The sequence below is a fragment of the Notamacropus eugenii genome, chromosome 1, assembly GCF_028372415.1.
Source record: "Notamacropus eugenii isolate mMacEug1 chromosome 1, mMacEug1.pri_v2, whole genome shotgun sequence".
Taxonomy (NCBI): domain Eukaryota; kingdom Metazoa; phylum Chordata; class Mammalia; order Diprotodontia; family Macropodidae; genus Notamacropus; species Notamacropus eugenii.
In genome coordinates, this window is record NC_092872.1 from 110,222,525 (window position 1) to 110,247,103 (window position 24,579).

The following is a 24,579-nucleotide window of genomic DNA, read 5'->3' on the forward strand; positions in this document are numbered from 1 at the left end:
CTCTGTGCCTCAGCTCTGTAACAAATTGTTTTGCTGCAATTCCATGATGTTGTCTAGCCTGTCCTCTTCTTTGTTCTGTGCTCCCTAAAACCTATAAAAGGGAAACTGACCTTTTGATTGGGGTCTTTGGCATTAATGGAGGCAAGCTATTCACCCATTTATTGATACGTACCATGTCCCTGCTAATAAATGTTATCTTGCCCAAAGATTTACCTCATTTTACCTTTGTGTTTAATCTCAAATTAACACCTTTATGATACTTTTGATGACCACAAATTTCTGTTTTATGCTTTTCTTGATGTTGGTCATATAAAGTTCATTGAACAACTTTATGCATATAGTTGTAACTAAATTTTACATCTTATATATCCTTAACATACAAATGGATAACTCTATGTCAGAAAAAGCCATTGATGCACTATTTTTTCAAACTAGTATTTCAAAAAATAATAAACATGTTATAAATACAAAGAGCTCTTACATATCATATATCTTTTAGTCAATTTTGTGACTAGGAAGATTTGGTCTTTTGTATAAATCAAGTGAAGATAAGTTCTCTTTTCATATAAAGAGTAACAGCAATGCATACTTTGATCATTTTCAAGATTTTATGGGTACTCAATACAGGCACATAGATTAATAGTGTCTATTTTGTCCAAATAAGTTTTTTTGTATTAGTATAGTTCATAATATCTTTCTGATCATTTGACTTCTTCGATTTCTTCAGATAGCTTTAAAATTGATCCTTAAATCTTTTCAATGTTGTGTTGTTACAGTATGATTATTTTCATTGTATCCTTGACCTTAATTATCTGTTCCATTGTATGTCACCTTCTTGATTTTCATTTCCACCCTCCTATATGTTTTTAGCATCAAAATACTGAGGTTACACTATCCTAAATGGTGAAAATATATTAGTATAGATATACTGACAAATCTGTTCCCTTTTGGGAATAGTAAAACAAATTTGAACTTAAGGCCTAATTTAAAAGCTTGAGTATGAAAGAAGGAATAATGGAAGGAAAGAAGGAATCCCTTAATTATTTCTTACTAAGTGAAAAGCTTTGTGCTAAATAATGGAGATACAAATGGAAATGTAAGGCATTCTCTGGTCTCTTAAAAGCTACCTTTCTAATGATGGAACAAAAACATATGGAAAGTTTCAGTAGCAAGTCAAATTGAAAAAGTCCTTTAGTTCATTGGGATTAGCAGCAAAACAGATGGTATGACCTCCTTTTAAATATTATTTCCACTGATAAAATGATTTTAGCTTTTGAGATTGAAACATTTGATAGTACCAGAAATATCTTGATTTCTCATTTGTGTACTTTGTTTTTTTATTTTATTTTTTAATTAATTTTATTTATTTTCAGTGTTCCACAATCACTATCATATAACTTATATTTTTTTCTCCTCCTTCCCCTCAGTTCCCCCCTCCCACCCTGAGACAGCATACAGTTTTACACAGGTTCTACACATACATTCCTATTAAATATATTTTCATTATAGTCATGCTGTGCAGAAGAATTAAAATGAATGGGAGAAATCATATAACAAACCAAACCAAACCAAACCAAACACACACACACACAACAAGATCTGCTACATTCTGCTACTGAATTCCATAATTCTTTCTCTGAATGTGGAAGGCATTTTGCCTTAAAACATCATTAGGACTTTTTTTAAGTCTTTGCATTGCAATGACATTTCAAGTATACCAGAAGAAACTCTTGCATGCTAGGGCCATTGCTGTGCACAGAGTTCTCCTGGTTATGCTCCTTCACTCAGCATCAGATCATATAAGTCTTTCCAGGCCTTTGTGAAATCTTCCTGTTCATCATTTTTTACAATGCAATAGTATTCCATTACATTCATATACCACAATTTGTTCAGTCATTCCTCAACTGATGGGCATCTCCTTGATTTCCAGTTTTGGTCAACACAAAGAGTGCTGCTATAAATATTTTTGTACATGTGGGGCCTTTTCCCATTTTTATAATCTCTTGGGGATATGGTCCTAGAAGTGCTATTGCTGGGTAAAAAGGTATGCGTATTTTTTTTAGCCCTTTGGACATAGGTACAAATTTCTCTCCAGAATGATTGGATCAGCTCACAGCTCCACCAACAATGAATTATTGTTCCAACTCTCCCACATTCTCTCCAACATTTATCATCTTCCTGTTCTGTCATGTTTGCAAACTGTTAAGTATGATGTGGTACCTCAGAGTTGTTTTGATTTGCATCTCTCTAATCAGTAGTTAGTTAGAGCATTTTTTCATATGACTATAGAGATATTTAATTTCTTCCTCTGAAAACAACTTGTTCATATCCTTTAAACATTTATGAATTGGGGAATGACTTGTATTTTTGTACATTTAACTCATTTCTCTATATATTCTAGAAATAAGGCCTTTATCACAGACACTAGCTACACAAATTCTTTCCCAGTTTTCTGCATCCCTCTGAATCTTGGTTGCATTGGGTTTGGTTGTGCAAAAACTTTTCAGTTTAGTGTAATCAACATTATCTGTCTTGCACTCCATAATGCTTTCTCTCTCTTCTTCAGTAAAAAATTCTTCCCTTCTCCATAAATCTGATAAATACACCATTCCTTGCTCCTCTGATTTGTCCATAGTATCAGTCTTTATACCTAGATCATGTACCCATTTGGACTTTATTCTTGTGTATGCTGTCAAGCATTGGTCTATGCCTAATTTTGGGCACACTGTTATCCAGTTTTCCCAGCAATTTTTGTGGAACAGTGAGCTCTTATCCCAGAAGCTGGGATCCTTGGGTTTATCAAATAGTAGACTGCTATATTCATTATCTACTGTGTCGTGAGTACCTAGCATATTCCACTTGTCTATCCCTCTGTTTCCTAGCCAGAACCAAGTGATTTGATAACTGCTGCTTTATAATATAATTTAAGATCTGGTAGTACTAGGCTACCTTCCCTAGTATTTCTTTTCATTAGTTCCTTTGATATTCTGGATCTTTTGTTCTTCCAGATGAATTTTTATATTATTTTATCCAGCTGTAGAAAATAATTATCTGATAGTTTAATTGGTATGGCACTAAATAAATAAATTAATTTAGGTATAATTGTCATTTTTATTATATTGGCTTGGCCTACCCATGAGCAACTGATGTTTTTCCACTTATTTATATCTGACTTTATTTGTGTGAAAAGTGTCTTGTAATTGTGTTCATATAGTCCCTGAGTTTGTTTTGACAGGCAAACTCCCAAATATTTTATAGTGTCTACCCTAGCTTTCAATGGGATTTCTCTTTCTATCTCTTGCTGTTGGACTTTGTTACTAATATATAGAAATGCAGAAGATTTGGGCAGGTTTATTTTGTAACTTGACACTTTGAAAAGTTGTTTATTATTTCAAGTAGTTTTTTACTTGAATCTCTGGGATTCTCTAAGTATATAATCATATCATCTGCAAAGAGTGATAACTTAGTCTCTTCTGACTTCCTGCACTGGGGTGGGAGGTTTTTATGCCTTAGTACATGGTCAAGTTTTGCATATGTGCCATGTACCACTTGGAAAAATGGTATATTCCTTTCTATCCCCATTCAATTTTCTTCAGAGATCTATCATATCTACCTTATCCAGAGTTTCATTTACCTCCTTAACTTTTTCTTGTTTATTTTGAGGTTAGATTTATCAAGTTAAGAGAGGGGGAGGTTGAGGTCCCCCCTAGTATGGTTTTGCTGTCTATTTTTTCCTACAACTCCCTCAACTTCTCCTCTAAGAATTTGGATGCTGTATCACTTGGAGTATATATGTTTAGTAATGATATTGCTTCATTGTCTATGGTACTTTTTATCAGGATACAATTTCCTTCCTTATCTCTTTTGATTACATCTATTTCTGCTTTTGCTTTCTCTAAGATTAGGATTGCTACCCCTGTTTTTCTTACATCAGCTGAAGTACAATATATTCTGCTCCATTCTTTTACCTTTACCCTGTGTATATCCCCCCTTTTCAAATGTATTTCTTGTATTGTTGGATCATGGCTTTTAATCCACTCTGCTATCTGTCTGCCTTTTATGGGACAGTTCATTCCATTCACATTCACAGTTATGATTACAATCTGTGTCTTTCCCTCCATCGTCTTTCCCACTGTTTATGCTTTTAGTTCTCCTGTCTCCCTTCCCCTCCTCAATAGAGGTTTCACTTTTGACCACCACCTCCTACAATTTTCCCTTCCTTCTTTCAGCCCACCTGCCTTTTACTCCCTTTTACTCTTACTACTTCTTCCCTCCCTTTTAGCTTCCCCTCCCCTTTCTTCCCCCTTCCCCTCCTACTGCCTGTAGAGCTAGTTAGATTTATATACTTAATTAAATTTATTGTTCCCTCCTTGAATCCAATCAGATGAGAGTACCTCACACACAATGCTCATCTCCCTCCCCTCTTTCCCTCTACTGTAATTTTGTTCTTCTTCCTGTGATGTAATGTACCATTTTCTGCTTTCTTTTTTCACGTCTCCTGTTACAATCCCTTCTCATGCTTAAATAATATTTTTATCATCACATCACTTACTTTATACTTGTTCCCTCTATGTATATCCCTTTTATATCTCATAATAGATGTACAGCTCTCAAGATTAACAAGTCTAATCCTCCCCTATAGGGAGGTAAACAGTTTGCCCAAATTGAGTAGCAAGTTTTTCTTTTCCTGTTTAACTTTTTATGCCTCTCTTGAGACCTGCATTTGAAGATCGAATTTTCTATTGAGTTCTGATCTTTTTGTCGGGAAGGCCTGGAAATCTCTAATTTTGTTGAATGACCATCCCCTTGCCTGAAATGTTATGCGGAACTTTGCTGGGTAATAGATCCTTGGTTGTAGTCCCAGCTCCTTTGCCTTACAGAATATCATATTCTTATTACTTCTGTCTTTTAATATAGAAGTTTCAGAGTCCTGTGTGATCCTGACTATAGCTTCTAGATATTTGAATGGTTTCTTTCTGGTTGCCTGTAGTATTTTCTCCGTCACTTGATAATTCTGGATTTTGGCAACAATATTTCTTGGTGTTTTTAGTTTGAGATGCCTTTTGGGAGGTCAACGGTGGATTCTTTTGATGACCACTTTGCCTTCTGCGTCTAGCACTTCTGGGCAGTTTTCCTTGATGATTTCTTGGAAGATATTGTCCGGGTTCTTTTTCTCATTATGTCTTTCTGGTAGGCCAGTAATTCTTAAATTTTCTCTCCTGGATCTATTTTTCAGGTCAGTTGCTTTTCCAATTAGATATTTTACATTTTCTTCTGTCTTTTCATTCTTTAGATTTTGTTTGTCTGATTCTTGATGTCTTATGGAGTCATTAGTTTCTATGTGCCCAGTTCTAATTTTTATCTAATTGCTTTCTTCAGTTAACTTTTGCATCTCTTTTTCCATCTGTCCAATTATTCCTTTGAAGGAATTATTTTCTCCAATTAGATGTTGTACTTCCTTTTCCATTTGTTCAATTTTCCTTTTTAAAGAGGTGCTCTCTTCATAGAATTCTTTTTTCATACTTTTAAAATCATTGACTAGTTTTTCTTCTATTTCCATCTTCAGCTATCTGAAGTTTCAGATGGGAGTACAGTCTCACTACTGACCTCTCTGGTATTCTTCTTTTGGTCTGTGTCCCTATAGAAAGCTTCTATGGTTTTTTCGCCTTTACTTTGGTTTTTCTTGCTCATGATCGTGAGACTTTGTGTGTGGTCACCTCTGGTTCTTTCAGTTAGAAGCTGCAGAACTTGGGTTTGAGCTGACTGGTGTGAAAAAGATAAGAGCAAATGCCTTTTTATCTTTTTGTCTTTTGTTTCCCCTGATCAACTCTAGGGCTAATTTGTTAAGTGTGGGAGAGGGGTGGTCTGTTCACTGGAGATCTCCTCAGCTGAGCTGAGGCACAGGCAAACTCAGGTGTTAGAAATCCTGGTTGCCTTATTGTCTTCCTGTTTCCCGTGGAGCACTGAGGCATTCCTGGGTCCTAGTGCAAGTTTTCACTGCCCTGGGGCCCCTCTCCTTCCAGTTTGCCTCTGCCACAGTAAGAGGAAGCCCCCTTAGCTATTTTTCCCAGCCTTAGGTGCTATAAGACTGCTTGCCCCTTCTGTTCATCCCTCTGACCCAGGATTTTTCTGGGGAAATATTTTATGGTTCTTTTGATGTCAACAAGGGGAATAGGAGAGAACATCTACTGATCACTGCCATTTTGACTTCTGGAAGTTCAAGTAGGTGACTTACAGATGTTTAATCTGCTGGCTGATAGTTTCAGGAGCTACTGGGGCTGATACCTGGGGCTCAGCGGCTGTCATTCACTCGGCTACCCTGCTCTCCTGCCCTAAGCTGCTACTCTGCCTCCACTGTGCTGCTGCTGCCTCAGGGCCCCTCAGGGGTTTCCTGCTAGCTCAGCTGGACATGCTGCAATGTGTGCTTAGGACTAATCCCTGAGGAACAGATTCTTCCCATCAACCTTCTAGTCTGTCCTGGGCTGTGAATCTGCCACAGTCTGTCTCATGTTGGATTCTGCACTTCCAAAATTTGGTCAGATTCTCTTTATAGAAGTATCTGAAGGAGTTTGTCTAAGAGCTTAGATGAGTAGTTGCTCTCACTCTGTCATCTTGGTTCCACCCCCTCATTTGTGTGTTTTGAAAGAGAAAGAAAAAGAGAAGGGGAAGTGAAAGTGGAAGAAAGGCTAGTAGGTTGTTCTGCTTGGTGGCTGGTTGACTGGTCTCAGTTTCAAGGAGGTAGTGTTCTTGGATTGAGGTGCCACAGTCTGTGATAGGAGCTGGCAGGAGAATGATCATTTGCACTGACAGAAAGTCATCCCACTTCTGAAATCACTTTGTCAAATGTCATGTGGATAACAGGTCTAATCAAGTGTGATGCACAGTTTAATTTTTTTTTCTAACAGGGGTATGTGCCCAAGATTAGGTATGGTGTTGCACAAGACCACTTAGAGCTGTTTGCACTTTCCCATTAAGACTACTGGCAAGGCTGGACCATGGGTAGTCTTAGGCAGAGTCGGGTGGGCTTCCCTGTCCCACTAGTGAATCAGCCTCAGTGACCAAGCTGACTGGCCTGTTCTGGTTAAGACTGGACAAAATCATATTTTTTTAAAATGTCTTTTTTGGAAGGGTGTAGCTATATGTCATGGGAAGATTGGAAGCTTATCTGGAGTGTGCACATAGGATGAGCTCAAGTAGTGCCTTGGGGCTACCTATATGAAACTTATGTCTATGAGGGTGGAGATGTCTTAGGGCCAGCTAAGCTTCCTATATAAATCTTATGCCTAAGGAGTGTAACCAATGGCTTTGACTTTGATTATGCTAAGCTTATATTCTTCTTTTTCTTAATGAAAGAGCTTTTTTTTAAACATATCATTTACACATAATATGAGAGCTTTAGGAATTTAAATGGTGGAAAGAGCTGACAGAGTGATGTCCTCTGCTATACCCATTACTTTACTCTCTGTTTCCATAGTTCAGGCTTTATAGATATTTTTTTCTTCTCCAAACCTGATTGACAGCTCTTTTAGTGAAAGGGGGATCATACATTTTTACACCTTAAAAGCTCTATACAAATGATAGCTACCGTTATTGATTTGCTTAAAATATCTCACATTTTTTTTTAATCAGCTCTCAACTTTCTTTAATCTTAAATCCTAAAACTAGGTAAGGAGAAGAAACAGAGAATCCACTCTCAGAGTGCAGAAGGGTAGAAAACTCAGGGGGATCAAGGCACAGTAGGCTCTCCTGACAAGGCACTGGGGTGGTAGAGGGAGGGGTAGGAGAGAAATCAGTTCCCCCACCTTTACTTCATATAAAAATAGGAAGGAGAGAGCTCTAGGCAGACCCCTGGCTCCCCACCACCACCACGCTTTCTCCAGTAAGGGAAACCCCAACCTGACAGAAGGCTTCAACTACTTGAGGCTTCCAGGCTTGGGCCCCCAGATCAGAAGTAGGGACAGTGATGAGGCTGAGACATAAACAAGGGCCATGAATGTCCACCCTCCCAAATTCAGACTAAGCACACTTCATAAGCAGGGATCACAGGAAACCCCCAAGCAAATATGGGTCAAAGCTGCCTGTTAAATAGACAGGATTACATCCCATTCACAGTCACGGATGGGATGCCTCTCAAATACATATAAGTGGGCCATTCACTCTCACAAACAAATACATTCTTAAAAAAAAAAAAAACGACTTTATGCTAGAGGGTCCACAGGGTAAGATGTAAGCCTCTGCTGCTCCAGGGTCTGTTTCTTTTTAGCTGGTCCGAAGCTGATAATCACCACTCTGGGTGATGTATCGAACCCAGGGAAGGGCCTGATATCCACGCTTCTCAATGATCTTCATGTACCAGACCTGAATCCCAGAGACAGTGAAATAAGGAATCTCAAATTTCACAGAGATGGGAGGTCGACCCTCCACCTCTTCTTTCTCCATGCAGGGTAAACCAAAATGAGCTTTCATGGGGAAAGGACTTCCTCCAGGAAAGGACTTGATGTTCCAGAGAACCATATTTTTCTTAGGCAGCTACTTGGCACTGCCCACACTGGTTTTGAATCGAGGGGAATCTGCATCACTGGGCATTGGAACTGCGATCTCCACACTGTTGGCCACTGATTGCTTCTTAAACTGGCCTTTAGCCTTAACCATAATTTCTACTCAGCTGTGTGAAAACTTCTCAATGATAGACTCAATCCAGATTAGTGGTTTTACCTGGGTGTTGAGCCAATAAGACAAGAGCTCAAAGTCACCATCAGGTAGGATGAAGGAGATGGTTCGATTGTTGTCAAATCTCCAGAGCTGTACACAATGATGGAACTTAACATCTTCTAATTGAACAGACTTGTTTTTGTTGCCTGAAAGTCCAGTGACTTCAAAAAGCACTTTGTCATTGAGGCCCAATCTTAGCTCTGGCATGCCAGACAAAAACGCCTTCAGCTTAATGGTGCCTACAATCTCACTCAACAGCACACTCCTATTGGCATTGACCAGTAGGTTGACAGACTCAATCACATCAAAGAAAACCTCATTCTTCTTATATCGATGCCCTCTGAGTGCCAGGACAGAGCACTGGTGACTGTTGGGGGCACCCAGGATTTGTTTGTCTCTAATTTGTTGCCCTGCTGGGTGATGTACTCCTGCAGAATTTTGCTGTCTGTGGTCTGTGGAAAGGCAAAATCCATGAGTTCATCCAACAGCTCACAGACAATGATGAAATTGTCCTGGATGCTCTCCTCCTCTAGCTCCTTGAAGTATTCAGAGAATGCCTCCAAAGCTTTGTAGAGGAATGAGTACACCAGGGAAGTACTGGCATTCTTGAGCATGGTAGCCACCAAATAAAGGTTGCTATGTTTGATCCACAGGAAGTGTACCCTGCTATGGGTCAGCAGTGGGGTCAGGGCTCCCTCTTCTTCCTTCTGCATCAGCAGGGGCATGAAGTGGTCAATCTCTGCCATGTTAACATCTCCCTTGTAGTTCCAGCAGATCAAGGGCTTCCCCTTCATGTCCACAATGAAAGCAGCAGAGGCAGGCATGGCAGTAGCAGGGCTGGGTCAGAGCAATATCTCACATTTTTATGGGAGGAGTATGGTGCTCACCAATGATCCTCTTCAAAGTTCAATAATTATCTGTTGAATCCCTCAGGGATAGGAGATCTGAATAGTCCTCTTAGTGCTCTATGCTTCAGGTTGTGAAGTATCCTTATTTAGATAAATAGAGAAAATCATTACTTTTTACAGATTTATGAGATGTTGCTATACTCAATGGCTAGACTATCAAGGCAGTTCAACTATGGGAACAAAATTGGTATTAGAACCATACGGATGAAGACATGCATTTGCACACTCAGGTGGGCTATGCCAGTACTTACAAACATCTGAATGCTCTTGTTTTGTTTTGTTTTGTATTATCTTTCTGACTGAATGGAGGGTAGAGCTGTGCATAGCTTTGGAACTTGATTCAAGAAGATCTGAGTTCAAAACTGGTCTCAGATAATTACTAGCTATGTGACTCTGATTAAGTTAGTTAACCATGCTTAGCCTGAGTTTACTCATATGCAAAAATGCAGTTTTAAAAGAGAGAGAACCTACAACAGATCATCGTTCAATCAATCAAACAATAAATAAACATTTATGAAATAATTGCTATGTACCAGACACTATGCTAAGAGCTTGGGATACAAAAGAGGCCAAATATAATCTCTTCCCTCAAGGAGAATGCAGTCTAATTAGAGAGACAACATGCAAACAATATATACAACCAAGCTATATGAAGAATAAATAGGGAATAATTAAGAGAGGGTTATTGTAATGAATGAATGAGATAATATATCCAATTCAGTTCCCTCAATTAATATTTATTAATTGCCAAGTATGTTCTAGGCCCTGTTAGGTTTTACATATGTACAGTGATATGAAAACCTTAAAGCACTCTATGCATGTTAGCTATGGCTATTCTAGCTTTGTTTTCAATGATTAAGGGATTCACTTTTCCTCCAAAACCATGTAGGATAGGGTTAAATCTTATAATAGCACTTGGTGTCTTCATTTGGCTCATTGCTTTTGAACTCATTTAGTGCTACAGGGACTTATCAAACTGCTTCATTTCTTTACTACCACCTTAGAAAAATATAAAAACCAATTGCATTACTTATTGAGGAGATTGATTTTCCAGTTCATTTCTCCCTAATTACCATTTGTAGGGGGGAAAGGGTGGATGGATGAATTGCTGCTAACCATAACCCCAATGTAAGTGCAGAAGGGTTTCTTTTGGTCTCTTAGCACAATTTCTTTTGGGATAATTGGTCTAATATTTAAAGCATCATATGTAGGAGTTTTAACTCTGAGGAATTCGAGATGTTCCTCCTAAATTTGTATGCATCTTTCCCTGCAGTGTTCTGGAAAATTATCTCCATGATGATCAAGAAAATATTAGTATCAGAGAGAGTGGCTTGAGGCTTGACTATGAAAGTGCAGGTGGTACTGTAAAACTTGGTTGGGAGAAAGGTTGCATGGGAGTTGGGGAAAAATGTCTAGTCCATGAATAAAGTTAGATTATGAGCACTAGGACTCCTAGTATAATTTGGATATCCTTACATTCTGAACCAAGGCATTTGATTTCAGTTGGTCTGTGATGGAGAGTAGTAGTTAATTCATTAGGAAATAAGGAATTTGTGGTAGAGCAAAATGAAGAAAGCTATCATTTCAAGCTGTGGAACATCTTGCAAACCAGAGAATTATAAATCTTTTCTTTTGTTTCTAGATACCATTTAGTATGTATTTGGGAGTAGAAATATCCTTCAAGTTCTTCTGGTTTTAAGTGGCTAGCTTTCTGTTCTTTTGATTATTTTATGGAAGTATCTTCTACTTGCTTCTGGCTCCATTCTGATCCTCAGATTGATTTTTTATCTTGGTGATACTGTGATTGCTCTAATTGGGAGAGTGGTTTGGGCTGTGATTGCTTTTCTCATACCCAGTTCCTTGCTTAGGATGTACATTACATACAGTTCTCTTTGAGTGGTTTATTTGTTAGTAACTGGAGCTGAAGTTTCAGTTATTTATCATTATTTTAGCATCCTGAAATTCTCTATCTGTTTCTTTTCCACCGTTATTGAAGAAATAGAATGACATAGGACTAAGAGTCATGTTTGATAATTCCTTATTTTATGATTTTCCATGTTCATCAACTAGTGACCACTGTATTGATGACGAACTTTTGTGTACTCTACTAATCTGTTCATTGTACAGCAGATCCAATATATAACCAGTACTATACTGCAAATCATTCTAGCAAGAAATAGTTTGACTGAGAATGCTCACAACAAGCATTTCCTGAAAAAAACCCAGAGTTTACTCTCTTCTGTAATGAGACATTGGAATAAATCTTTTGTGGAAGGCATATGGGGCAATACATTTTTCTCTTTTAGAAAAAACTGATTTTAATCAGATTCAAAGGAATCTCTATTTGTCTTCACAAAGGATTGTGAAATCATGATTTGAATACTTGTTAGTGGCAGTGGTTTGGATGTCTTTGGAATTTTTGTGAACAAAAATCACAAAGCCTCATTCTGTAAGAGTTTTAAAAACACTGAAAGACTGAGTCATATCTTCTGGGTTCCACAGTGAACTTTACTATAAATCCTTCACAACACTTATGGAACTGCACTATTCAGATTAGTTCTCTTGGGAACAGAGCCAAAGAGGAAGCCAAGATCATAAATTAAAGCTAAAGCCATTCCGTGACCTTTCTTTCTAAAAGTACTTGGCATTCTCTTTAGTCTGAAATTTTCACAGGGTTGAAGAAATTTTAAGAAATAGAATTTGATGGTGACTTTTAGACTCAGTGTGTCAATTGACTAGTTTAAAATAATGATTGATTTATTATTTGATTTATCAATATCCAAACTATACATTTTATCAGATATTTATAATTCAATCTTAAGCTGCATGTAGATACAATCATCTGTTAAAATATGACTTATCTAAGAAGTTGAAAGGGCATTTGCTACAGAATAATTAATAAAAATGTTATTATGTTCTCTGATAAAGAAAAGGATATAAAAGAATGAATTCACATATATATTTTCTAGTGTTTTATAATTTAAATTAAAGTATAATCCAAAGAATAACTGTGTGAGGTGGGTACCAATGAGAAAACTGACACTGAGAGGGTAAGTAATCTATTCGAGGTCATATAATTTGTATGTGAACCAGGATGTGAACTCATTTTTTCAGGTTACAGGATCAATGTTCTTTCCACTGTAATATACTGTCTTCTAGATAAGATTAGGAGCGAAGCAGAAAACTAGGAAAGAATTTTTGCAACTAGTGCCTGTGATAAAGGCCTCATTTCTAAAATATGTAGAGAACTAAATCAAATGTACAAGAATACAATTCATTCCCCAATTGATAAATCATCAAAAGATATGAACAAGTAATTTACAGAAGAAGAAATTAATGCTATCTATAGACATATGAAAAAATGCTCTAAATTACTATTGATTAGAGAATGCAAATCAAAACAGCTCTGAGGTACCACATCACACCTATCAGATTGGCTAACATGACAAAACAGGAAGATGATAAATTTTGGAGAAGATGTGGGAGAGTTGGAACACTAATTCATTGCTGGTGGAGTTGTGGGCTGATCCAACCATTCTGCCGAACAATTTGGAACTATGGCCAAAGGGCTACAACAATGTGCATATCCTTTGACGCAGCAATATTGCTTTAAGGACTGAATCCCAAAAAGATCATAAAAATTGGAAAGGGTTCCACATGTACAAAACTATTTATAGCAACTCTCTTTGTGGTGGCCAAAAACTTGAAATCAAAGTGATGCCCATCAGTTGGGGAAAGGATGAAGAAGTTGTGGCATATGAATGTAACGGAATACTATGGTGATATGAGAAACTATGAACAGGAAGACTTCAGAGAAGCCTAGAAAGATTTATATGAACTGATGCTGAGTGAAAAGAGCAGAACCAGGAGAACTTTGTACACAGCAACAACCGCAGTGTGCAAAGAATTTTTCTGGTAGACTTAGAACTTCATTGAAATGTACATACTTAAAAATTTTCCAGTGTACTCTTGAGGCAAAACACCCTCCACATTCAGAGAAACAACTATGGAATTGGATCGCAGACAGAAACAGATCATTTTCTTTTGTATTATTCTATGTTTCATTTTGTTTTATGGTTTCCCCATTCAGTTTAATTCTTCTATGCAACGTGCATTTAATAGGAATGTATGTGCAGAACCTATATAAGATTGTATGCCATCTCAGGGAGGGAGTAGAGAGGGAGGGGGGAATAAGAGGGAGGGAGAGGAAAAATATCTAAGATGTATGGAAGTGATTGTCTAACACTGAAAACAAATAAAGTAATTCAATTTAAAAATAGAAAAAAAAAGAACTTACATCATACAGTTTAAGGAAAGTGCCTATTCATGGATAACTTGCTTTTCTTTAATTTATAATATTTTTCAGTATAAGTCCTAAGGTATAGTAAGAAATGAGAGTGAGATTCAGGAAATATTACATTCACCTATCAGAAGACTTCAAATGTCTGTACACAAGTGCCCCAAACTGAGGCAATAATTTGACAAATTTGACCTTATAACTGAATATATATCCAGTATAACTGAAACTTGGTGGAATGAAATTCAAGAGTGGTCCATAGTTCTGGATAGGTATACTATATTTAAGAGAAATAAGATAGGTAAAACATGGGATGGTAAAAATATTTCATATGCAGGTGTGTGTGTGTGTGTGTGTGTGTGTGTGTGTATGAGTATGTGTGTATACAATGCAAAAATGATTTTTTCTGTACCTCGAATAAAAATTTTAAAAGCAAATCTCTGAGAGAAGGTAGGTAGAATATGAAAAATGTATATTTTTTATGTACTTTGAATACATATTTAAAAAAAAAAAACCTTCTCTCACAGAAGGTAGGTAACACGAATCATCACAGGTAGTCTGTAGACGTGGTTGAGCATTGCAGTGATCAGAGACCTTAAGTCTTTTGAAATTATTTTTTTACAAGGTTTCTGTTCTTTAATAAATTATTTTCCTAGCTTTGCTTACTTCTTTCTGTGTCAATTCAGAATTCTCTGAAATCATATTCTTCACATTTTTATGGTACAATAACATTCTACTCCCTTCATATACCATAATTTCTAAATTGATTAATTTCTTCAGATTGTAGTTTTTCTCTTTTAATCCCTCTTTCAGGAGAAGGATGTTTGTTTTCCTTTCTCAGTATAATCTTACCTCTTATTCTACCTTTCCTACTTAATTATCACTTCTTTCATTGTTAATATTTTAATGTTTACTTGTATTTTCCATGCTCTGATACCCCCTAAGCCTCCTTCCTTCACATGTCTTTTATTGATTCCCTTGATATTCTTGACCCTTTGTTTTTCAAAAAAATTTTGTTATTATTTTTTCTAGTCCTCTATTTCTTTTGTCAGTTTGATTGGTATGGAATTGAATAAGTAAAATAATTTAAGAATTGCTGTTTTGTTGTGTTGACTTGGCCTACACATGAGCAATTAATATTTCCCAAATTGTTTAGATCTGACTTTATTTGTGTGAGAAGTGCTTTGTAATTCTTTCCTTTGTTTATTTTATTTGCCTGGACAGGTAGACTCCTAAGTATTTTTAAATGGCTTCAGTTATTTTAAATGGAATTTCTCTTTCTCTCTTTTGCTTCTGGATTTTGTTAGTAGAAATGTTAATGATTCATGTGAGTTTATTTCATATCCTGTAACTCTACTGAACTTAAGTATTTCAACTAGTTTTTTGGCTGGTATTCTAGGTCTCTCTAAGTATAACATCATATCATCTGCAAAGAGTGATAGTTTTATTTCCTCATTGCCTATTCTAATTCCTTCTATTTTTTCTTCTCTTATTGCTATCGTTGACATTTATAATACAATATTAATAATAGTGGTGAAAATGGATATCCTTGCTTCACAATATTAATTAGGGAAATATTTATCTAATTGGAAAGGTTTCTAGTTTATCCCCATTACAGATAATGCTTGCTAATGATTTTAGGTAGATGCTACTTATCATTTTAAGGAAAGATCCATTTATTCCAATGCTTTCTAGTGTTTTTAGTAAGAATAAGCATTATTTTTTTGTCATAAACTTTTTCTATATCTTTTGAGATAATCATATTTTTTTTTAGTTAAGGTATTGATATGGTCAATTATACTGATAGTTTCCTGATATTGAACCAGTCCTGCATTTTTGATATAAATCTCACCTAGCCATTGTTTATGGTTTTTGTAATATATTGTTATAGTCTTCTTGCAAGTATGTTATTTAAAATTTTTGTATCAATATTCATTAGGGAAATTGATGGATGTTTTCTTTCTCTGTTTTTATTCTCCATGGTTTAGCTGTTAACATCATATTCATATAGTAAAATGTTTTGGTAGGACTTGTTTGTCTCATTTACAAAATAGTTTATAGAGTATTGAAATTAATTACTCTTTAAGTATTTGCAGAACACTTTTGTGAATCTATTTGGTCTTAAGGATTTTTTTTTTGTATGGAGCTTATTAATGGCTTGATCAATTTCTTTTTCTAAGATAAGATTACTTAAAAATTTGGATACTTTGCTATCAGTAAATACCCCAACATATACAGGGGGACCTGCTACCACAGGTTCTTAGATCTTCATTCATAAAAGGAAAGCAACTTTCAAGGGATTAACAATCACTTTAATCAAACACAGTTATCAGAGAAAATCAAAATTTCAGAGAAAATACAGAGAAATCCAAGCATGTTACAGACATGCTTCCAAAATGTCTGACCATTACATACATACATTGTTACCAGAGAGGGAAGCATCCATCTCTGGGCTTTAGCCAGGGGGCTCCTTAGGGGCTTCCCAGAGCCTCTCTGACCAAAGAAGCACTCCCTGTCAGTAAACCGCAAAGTAAAACCTCACCCTCAAAGTATTTATACACTTTTTAGAGACAGAGGGCGTAACTCTCTGACCCAGTGCCCCAATAGAAAAAAAAAAAAACAAAAGGTAGTTGGAACTCTCCTAAAAAACAACTCCCCTGATCAAGCTTCCCACAATGGGCAGGTCCATCAATGGGTGGGAAATATCCTCCTTAATCACATTATTCAATCTGAAGCACTTTTAGTAAAACAAAAAATAGTAAAAGATCTTATTTTACTCACCATTACAATCATTTAATGCATATATTCTTAGTGTTAGATATTACTATTAATATCTAAATCTACTAAATCTTAGTATTCTTAGTGTTAGATAATTCATTATCTATTGTGCCTTTTAGGGAAAAAGTAGTTTTTCTGCTTATACCTTTTAATTAGTTCTAATTTGGCTTTTGTTTTGTCTGAGATCATGACTGCTACCTCTCCTTTTATTATTTAAGCTGAAACATAATAGTTTTTGCTTCAGCCCCTTACTTTTTCTCTGTTTGTGACTTTCTGCTTCAAGTGTATTTCTTGTAAAGAAAATACTATAAGATTCTTGTTTTTAATCCACTTCACTATATGTTTCAATTTATTGGATAAGATTATCACATTCACATTCATAGAAATGATTTTTAAGTAATTATCTCCAGTGTAAAACAGATTTCTATAGCCACTTGAGTGTGGATGTCATTCCCTTTTTGAGCCACTTCTGATAAAAGCATTGCCTGCCTCTCTCCTCAGATTTCCCTCCTGTATCACCCAGGCAATATTCCCAGCACCAAGAGCAACTATAAACCTGCCAATGTAATTATAAATCACAAAGTAAAATAGATCATCCATGTAGGAGGCAAAAGAAATGCATTTATTCAGATGCTAGAAAAGCCAAATTTGTACACCAGAAAGCCAAATTCATCATAGTAACAAACAAATCTATACACAATAAAAATGTAGAGGGCAACAACATCCCCAAGCCTTACCTCCGTTAGGCTTCCCACAAACAAGCTCCCTTAAGCAAATCACAAAAAGGCTCCCTTAAAGAAATCACAAGCAGTCTGCCTTAAATAAAATCACAAATGAGCTCTCTCACTCATGCTAGCCAGTTGCCTGCTTTTCTCTCTTTTTCTCAGTTTTTACTGCTCTGACCAATTTCCTCTCAGCTCTGCTCCAGCTCTGTCTCTTCCTGTTCCACCCTTTCTGCTCCACTCCTTCTTGTTCCACTCATTCAGCAAGCTCTTCCTGCCACAGGCTCCATGTAACTCAGGTTTTCCTGTGACCCACACAGGTCACATGAGTCTATTAATGAATGGAAAAGATCTTCCCCTTTAAATTACCATTACACCTCCACTATTAAAACTCTTTCATGACTCTTTTATGTGAGATGATTTACCTCATTCTGCATCTCTCTTCCCCTTTCTCCCAGTGCATCCTAATTTTTCACCCTTTAATTTTATTTTTTTGGATACATCTCATCATAGTGAACTCATGCCTATGTTCAATCCATATGTACTCCTTCTAATTGCCCCAATGGTAATAAACTTCTTTGAAATTACAAGCATCATCTTTTCATATTGGAATAGAAACAATTTAATCATATCAAACCTCTTAGGATTTTTCTTTCATGTTTACTTTTTATGCTTCTCTTGAGTCTTGTATTTAATATCAAAATTATACACTCCAAGGAATATTGTAGCCAAATCCCAGAACTATCAAGTCAAAGAGAAAATATGGCAAATAGCCAAAAGCAAATAGTTTAAATATCACAGCACTCCAGTCAGGATTATACAGGACTTAGCAGCTTCTACATTAAAGGACTGGAGGGCTCAGAATATGATATTCCAGAAGGCAAAGAAGCTCAGATTACAGATAAAAATCAACTACATAATTGAGCATAATTGTTCAAGGGAAAAGATGGAAATTCAATGAAATAAGGGACTTCCAATCATTTCCAATGAAAAGACAAGAGCTGAATAGAAGATTCTATCTTCAAATATAAGACTCGAGAAGGATACAAAAGTAAACTGGAAAGAAAAATGATATTTAATAAGATTTAAAGAGTTTACATCCTTACTCGGGAATATGATACTTTGTAATTATTGAGAACTGTATCTTTATTAGGGCAATTAGAAGTAGTATACATGGCGGGCATGGGTATAAATTGACTTTGATGTGATGATATAAAAAGTGAAGGGGTGGAAAAAGATTATAGAGGAAGAAGAGAAAAGTGAGAGGCAGAATAAGGTAAATTACATCTTGTAGGAGCAAAAGATCTCTTATGGTAGAGGGAAAGAAGGAAGGGTGTGAGCATTATTTAAACATTATTCTCATAGGATATGGATCAAAAGGGAATAACATATACACTCTGTTGGGTATAAAAATTGTCTTACCTTATTGGGAAGGAATAGGGGAAAGGCAAAACAAAAAAGGAAAAAAAGAGAGCGTTGATAAAATGGAGGGCAAAAGTACCAGGGGAAAGGAGAAAGAAAAGAGGGACAGATAAAAGGGAGGGAAACTTGAGGGAGATGTGGTCAGAAACAAAACACTGGTGAGAAGGGACAAGGGGAAAGGAGAGAGAAAAGTATAAATGAGGAGAGAAATAAGATAGAGGGAACTAAACAGTCAGTAGTCTTAGCTGTGATTGTGAATGGGATAAACTCTCCCATAAAATGGAAGTGATAATAAAGTGGATTAAAAACCAGACTCCTACAATATGTTGTTTACAAGAAACATATTTGAAGCAGACAGAGAAAATATAAAAGGCTGGAGTGGAATATATTATGTCTCAGTTGAAGTTAAAAAAAAAAAAAGCAGGGGTAGCAATTCTGATCTCAGATAAAACAAAAGTAAAAATAGATCTAATTAAAAGGAAGGAAACTACATCATTCTCAAAGGTGCCATAGACAATGATGTCATATTAATACTACACATATATGCACCAAGTGGTATAACATTCAGATTCTTAGAAGAGAAGTTAAGTGAGTTACAGGAAGAAATAAAAAGCAATAGTATACTAGTGAGGGCTGTCCACCTCTCCCTCTCAGAACTAGATACATCTAACCACAAAATAAACAAGAAAGAAGACAAGGAGTTGAATAGAATTGTAAGAAAGTTAGATATGATAGATCTCTGGGAAAAACTGAATTGGGATAGAGTGTTATATGCCAGGTCTAAAACAATATTATAAAGCAGAACTCAACAAAGCTTTTTGGTAGTGGATAAAAAATAGGTACTAGAGCAGTGGAATAGGTTAGGTACACAGAAATAAATGAATGTAATAATCTGTCATTTGATAAACCCAAAGACTCTAGCTCTGGGGATAAGAACTCATTATTTGAGAAACTGCTGAAAAAACTGGAAAATAGCAGGGCAGAAACTAGGCATAGATCAACATCTCTCACCCAGTACCAAAATAAGATTGAAATGGGTACACAATTTAGACATAAAGGGTAATAGCATAAACAAATTAGGAGAGCAAGAGATTGTTTACCTGACAGCTATATGCAAAAGGGAAGAAAGTAAGACCAAAGAAGAAAGAGAGAACATTATGTAATGCAAAATGAATCATTTTGAGTACATTAAATTTAAAGGTTTTGCACAAGCAAAACCAATACAATGAAGATTATAGAGAAAGCAGAAAGCTTGGAAACAAATTTTTTTTAAAGCCAGTGTTTCCAATAAAAGCCTCATTTCTAAAATATATGGAAAACTGAATAAAAATTTTAAGAATACAATTAACTCCCCAATTGACAAATAGTCAAATACGAACAGGATATTTTCAGATGAAGAAATTAAAGCTATCTCCAGTCATATAAAAAAATGCTCTAAATCACTATTGATTAGAGAAATGCAAATTAAAACAATTCTGAGCTATCAGCTCACACATATCAGACTGACTAATATGACAGAAAAGGAAAATGCAAATGTTAGAGAAGATGGAGGGAAATTGGAACGGTAATGCAATGTTGATGGACTTGTGATCTGATTCAATCATTCTGGAGAGAAATTTAAAACTATGCTCAAAGGCCTACAACACTATGTATACCTTTTGATCCAGCAATTCTACCTTTAGGTCAATGTCCCTAAGAGATAACAAAAAAAGGGAAAGGACTCACATCTACACAAATATTTGTAGAAATTCATAATTTTGTAGTCACTGAAAGATCAACTGTCAAGATATCCCCCCAAAAGAGAAAGGATATCAAATACTGTGGGGAATATCACAGATCTTAATCTATTCTTTAAATGTAATCAAGAAAATATATTAAAAACTACTCACTCTTATTTTCTATTCCTATAAAAATTTATGATGATAATCTGTATGTATTTCCAGTGTATCCTTGGTGAAAATATTAGAAGGGAACAGGTAGGAATTCACATTTTATATTCTATATTATAACACATCTTTATAGTCACACAATGGGCTAAAGGGCTTAGAGATTTCTTTGTGCTGGCTAAAACAATCACCCAGGGCACCTATCAGATTGACTAATATAACAGAAAAGGAAAATGATAAATGTTGAAGGATATATGGGAAATTTTGGACACTGACATACTGTTGGTGGAGTTGTGAAGTGATTCAACCATTCTGGAGAGCAATTTGATACTATGCCCAAAGGGCTTCATAACTGTATAAATGATCCAACAATATCACCACTAGGTATATACTCCAAAGAATTCCATGGAAAAAGGAAAAGGACCCCCTTGTCTTCAAAAATATTTATATAGCAGCTCTTTTTTGGTAGCAAAAAAGTGGAAATTGAGGGGAAGCCCAACAACTGAGGAATGGCTGAACAAGCTGTGGTACATGAATGTAATGGGATACTATTGCTCTATAATAAGTGATGAGCAAGCAGATTTCAGTAAAATCTGGAAAAACTTATATGAACTGATGTTGAATAAAGTGAACAGAACCAGGAAAACATTATATACAGTAACAACAACACTGTACAATTGCACAATTGACTTATTAACAAGATATTTGGATGCCTGAGTACAGAGAATGCAGGAATCACTTGTGGTGGCCTCTCAGGAGTCAACAGATGGCTGGGGCCTTTAGTGGGCTTTTATGCTTCTGTCTAAGGGCACTTTCACTAGTTACATCTAAGTTCTAACTGGTAATCCATTACCTAAACTATGATGAAAGGCAACTACCAAAGTGTTAGTCTTCGAATGCCATTAGGGAAGATGTATTATTTATTGCTCATGTTATTTTTTTTAACAGATTTTCAGGATATACATATGTGCATTACCTACCGCATTTAGGGGACCCCTATATAATTATCAAACTACAAACAAGTGTTAATTTTATTGTAAGAAAAAAGTAACAAACAGAATTTGCATAAGGACTACTTAATCACAAAATAGAGACTTAAAAAAAATAAGTCTTAAATGAGCAACCTCATTATGCTATTTTTATATACAGGGTATTGTTAGCCAGGGAAGTTTACTTCCCTGAGTGACTAGGAGAGGTGGAGGAAAAGTAGAAAGACAACAATGTTTTGCTGTTATTGTGTTGTTAATTGTTAATACACAAGAGACTCTGATAAGGTAAAAGGCACCTGAAAGTGATAACCCTAGGAGAAGAAAGACATGAAATAGGCATGGAAAGATTAATTTTCCTTACCACCCTCCCTACCCGCAAAGGGCATGTGGTGGTTACTATTACTTTATGGAATGCTTCAGAAAGGATTAGAATCCTTTTTTTTGCAGAAATATAATGATACAGAGAGTAGGGTTACTAAGGAAATTCTTACACAGGAAAAATCTGAGAAAGATGATTTAACTGAATAGATAGGGGAAAAAAATGGATCAAAATGAGAAGATCAGAATGAGGAAGATGTGGAGCAAGAGAGACAAATCAACCTTAGAATGGATTGTAGGGAAACACTGGGAAGATCATAGGAAGATGAGGATGAAAAGAAACTAGCTCAGAGGGCTTGAACTCTGCTAGACTAAAACTTCTACCCCACCCCCAACCTTGTTCTGTCCACCTTCCTCTGAGGAAGGGGAAGAAGATACATCCTAGATATCTGCATTGTATCCTGGCCCCTATTACTTCAAATTTGGCAGAAAGCAATAAAGGTGAGAGACAGTTCCTAAACCAATTCCTAAATCCAGGGACTACATGCTATATTACTTGGCAGAAAATGCAATACATCTTTACTGAACCACCCCATGAATATCTTAATATGCTTTCAATTTGTCACCAATGGATGGGAGGGGCAGTAGCCCAGATCTAATGTGCCTCTGACATAATCCTCCACTATATTGATGATATTATTTTAGTGGGAACAGCTGAGGCAAAAGTAGGCACCACCCAGACTACCTTGAGTGGCTCAGTTGAAACAAGATGGTTGGACAATTAACACAGACAGAATAAGCTTTATCAGGTTCAACAATATATCTTGACAATAGTAGGAACCTACAAAAGGTATTGGATGGTCACACTTAACTCCCATCTTGATGCAAATACTATTATGTCAACCTTTGAAAAAGACATTTTTCTTCACTTTGTCTATGCTGATTTCTTTGTGTGACACTGGAGTTTCATTTACCATAACCCAGACTCAACAATGGACTTCAAATCAGGAAATTCAGATAGAACTTCCATGTTTCACATGACCACCAAGCATCAGACATTGTGGTAGGATGGAATGGACAATTTAAATAAGCCCTACTCTCCAACAACAGTAGAGAATCCTTATTCGGATAAACAGAGAGCCTAGTACAGGCAATCTAGTCTTTGAACACCTTTATTCCCAACAATGGCATCTTTTGATGTTAGCTGACCCGCTATCAGAAGGTGGAAGAGAAAGTTATTAGGTTAAAACTAGTACAGAAACCAGGAGTTACAAACCAAGGCTTCACCCTCCTAGTCTTGCTTAAGGTATATCTAGCATGAAGGTGGGTAACAACCTATTCCACAGGCCCCACTTGTCAAGGTGGTGCTGATACCAACCAACTTGGATACACTGATTCCTGCCAGCCATAGTCTGAGAGTCCAGCTAACAGACCAACTATCTTTTACATTCATTCAGCACAAGACACTACTTCCATTCGCTATGACAACCAACTTACAACCCAGGGAACCTATTGGAACCATACTACTAGCCTGAATAGTAGTCAAAGAAATGAGTGAACCAATAAGATTGAAACCAGCTGGTGGTGAAGAAAATTCCTGGCCAAGACAGGAGCCTAGGCAACTGAGAACATATTGTGGATCCTATTCACAAGAAGTCCATAAGCAGGGCACTGGCAAAGAAAGTGTCTCGACTTACAATGAGTGATGTAGGCTGATGGGGAGGAATATCTTGCATTCCCACCTGTACTCCTCCTTGTTCTATTTCTATAGATAAAACTATAAATAAGAATCATTTGTTGAAAAGAAACTTTGAATAAAAAGCTTTGCATTTGTCTGAAGAATAATAATATATCTGTGCTACCACTGATACCACATCAATTTTATTGGTGGATATTTTTTAAAAGAGCTATTGCTTTAGAAAACAGGGAATGAACACCTATCAGAGAGTATCTTTGAGGGCACATTGAGGGAAAAAGAAAACTAAAGTTCCTGGAATAGTATTGACATCCAAAAGGAAAGGGAATTCTATTTTTAAAGGTATTATCAAGACAAAATCTTCAATTCTTCTTCATCAGAAAAATCATATTTTTATAAATGACAAGCTGAATTCTAAAACATCAGGCACTGCAATCACGCCACAACAACATAAGATTCATCATAGTTTTGCAATGTTCACTGAAACTGAATATTTTTTCCTATGCTATGCAATTTTATCAAAATTTACTTTTTAGAGAAATAGTGGGTGAAAACTTTGTTTCACATATGACATATGACATATTTTACACCCTATATAAAGAAAGATAGTCTTATTATTTCTTCTCAAAGTGTCTCCAACAAATGAATAAAAGCATTTGTCTAACAGATTCAATGATGGAGATAACTTTCTTCAATGTTTCCCTCTTACTGTCAACATATGAGGCAAAAATGGGGATTATATAGGATAAAAATTGAACTACCTCAAATGTTTGCTAGAGTCACAAAAAGATGTCCTGAAAAAAAAAAAGCCTAAAGAATTTCCTCTCAATTTCAAAGCATTCCAAAACTTT

The 24,579-nt window shown here is 36.1% G+C and overlaps 1 long non-coding RNA gene and 1 pseudogene across 1 annotated transcript in view; one reads left to right on the plus strand and one right to left on the minus strand.

The window, feature by feature from the left end:
• LOC140523663 (uncharacterized) overlaps window positions 1-24,579 on the plus strand; it is a 116,861-nt gene that overhangs the window by 16,581 nt on the left and 75,701 nt on the right. The gene's annotated exons all lie outside the window — the stretch shown is intronic.
• On the minus strand, window positions 8,203-9,536 carry LOC140523652 (AP-1 complex subunit mu-2 pseudogene; annotated as a pseudogene).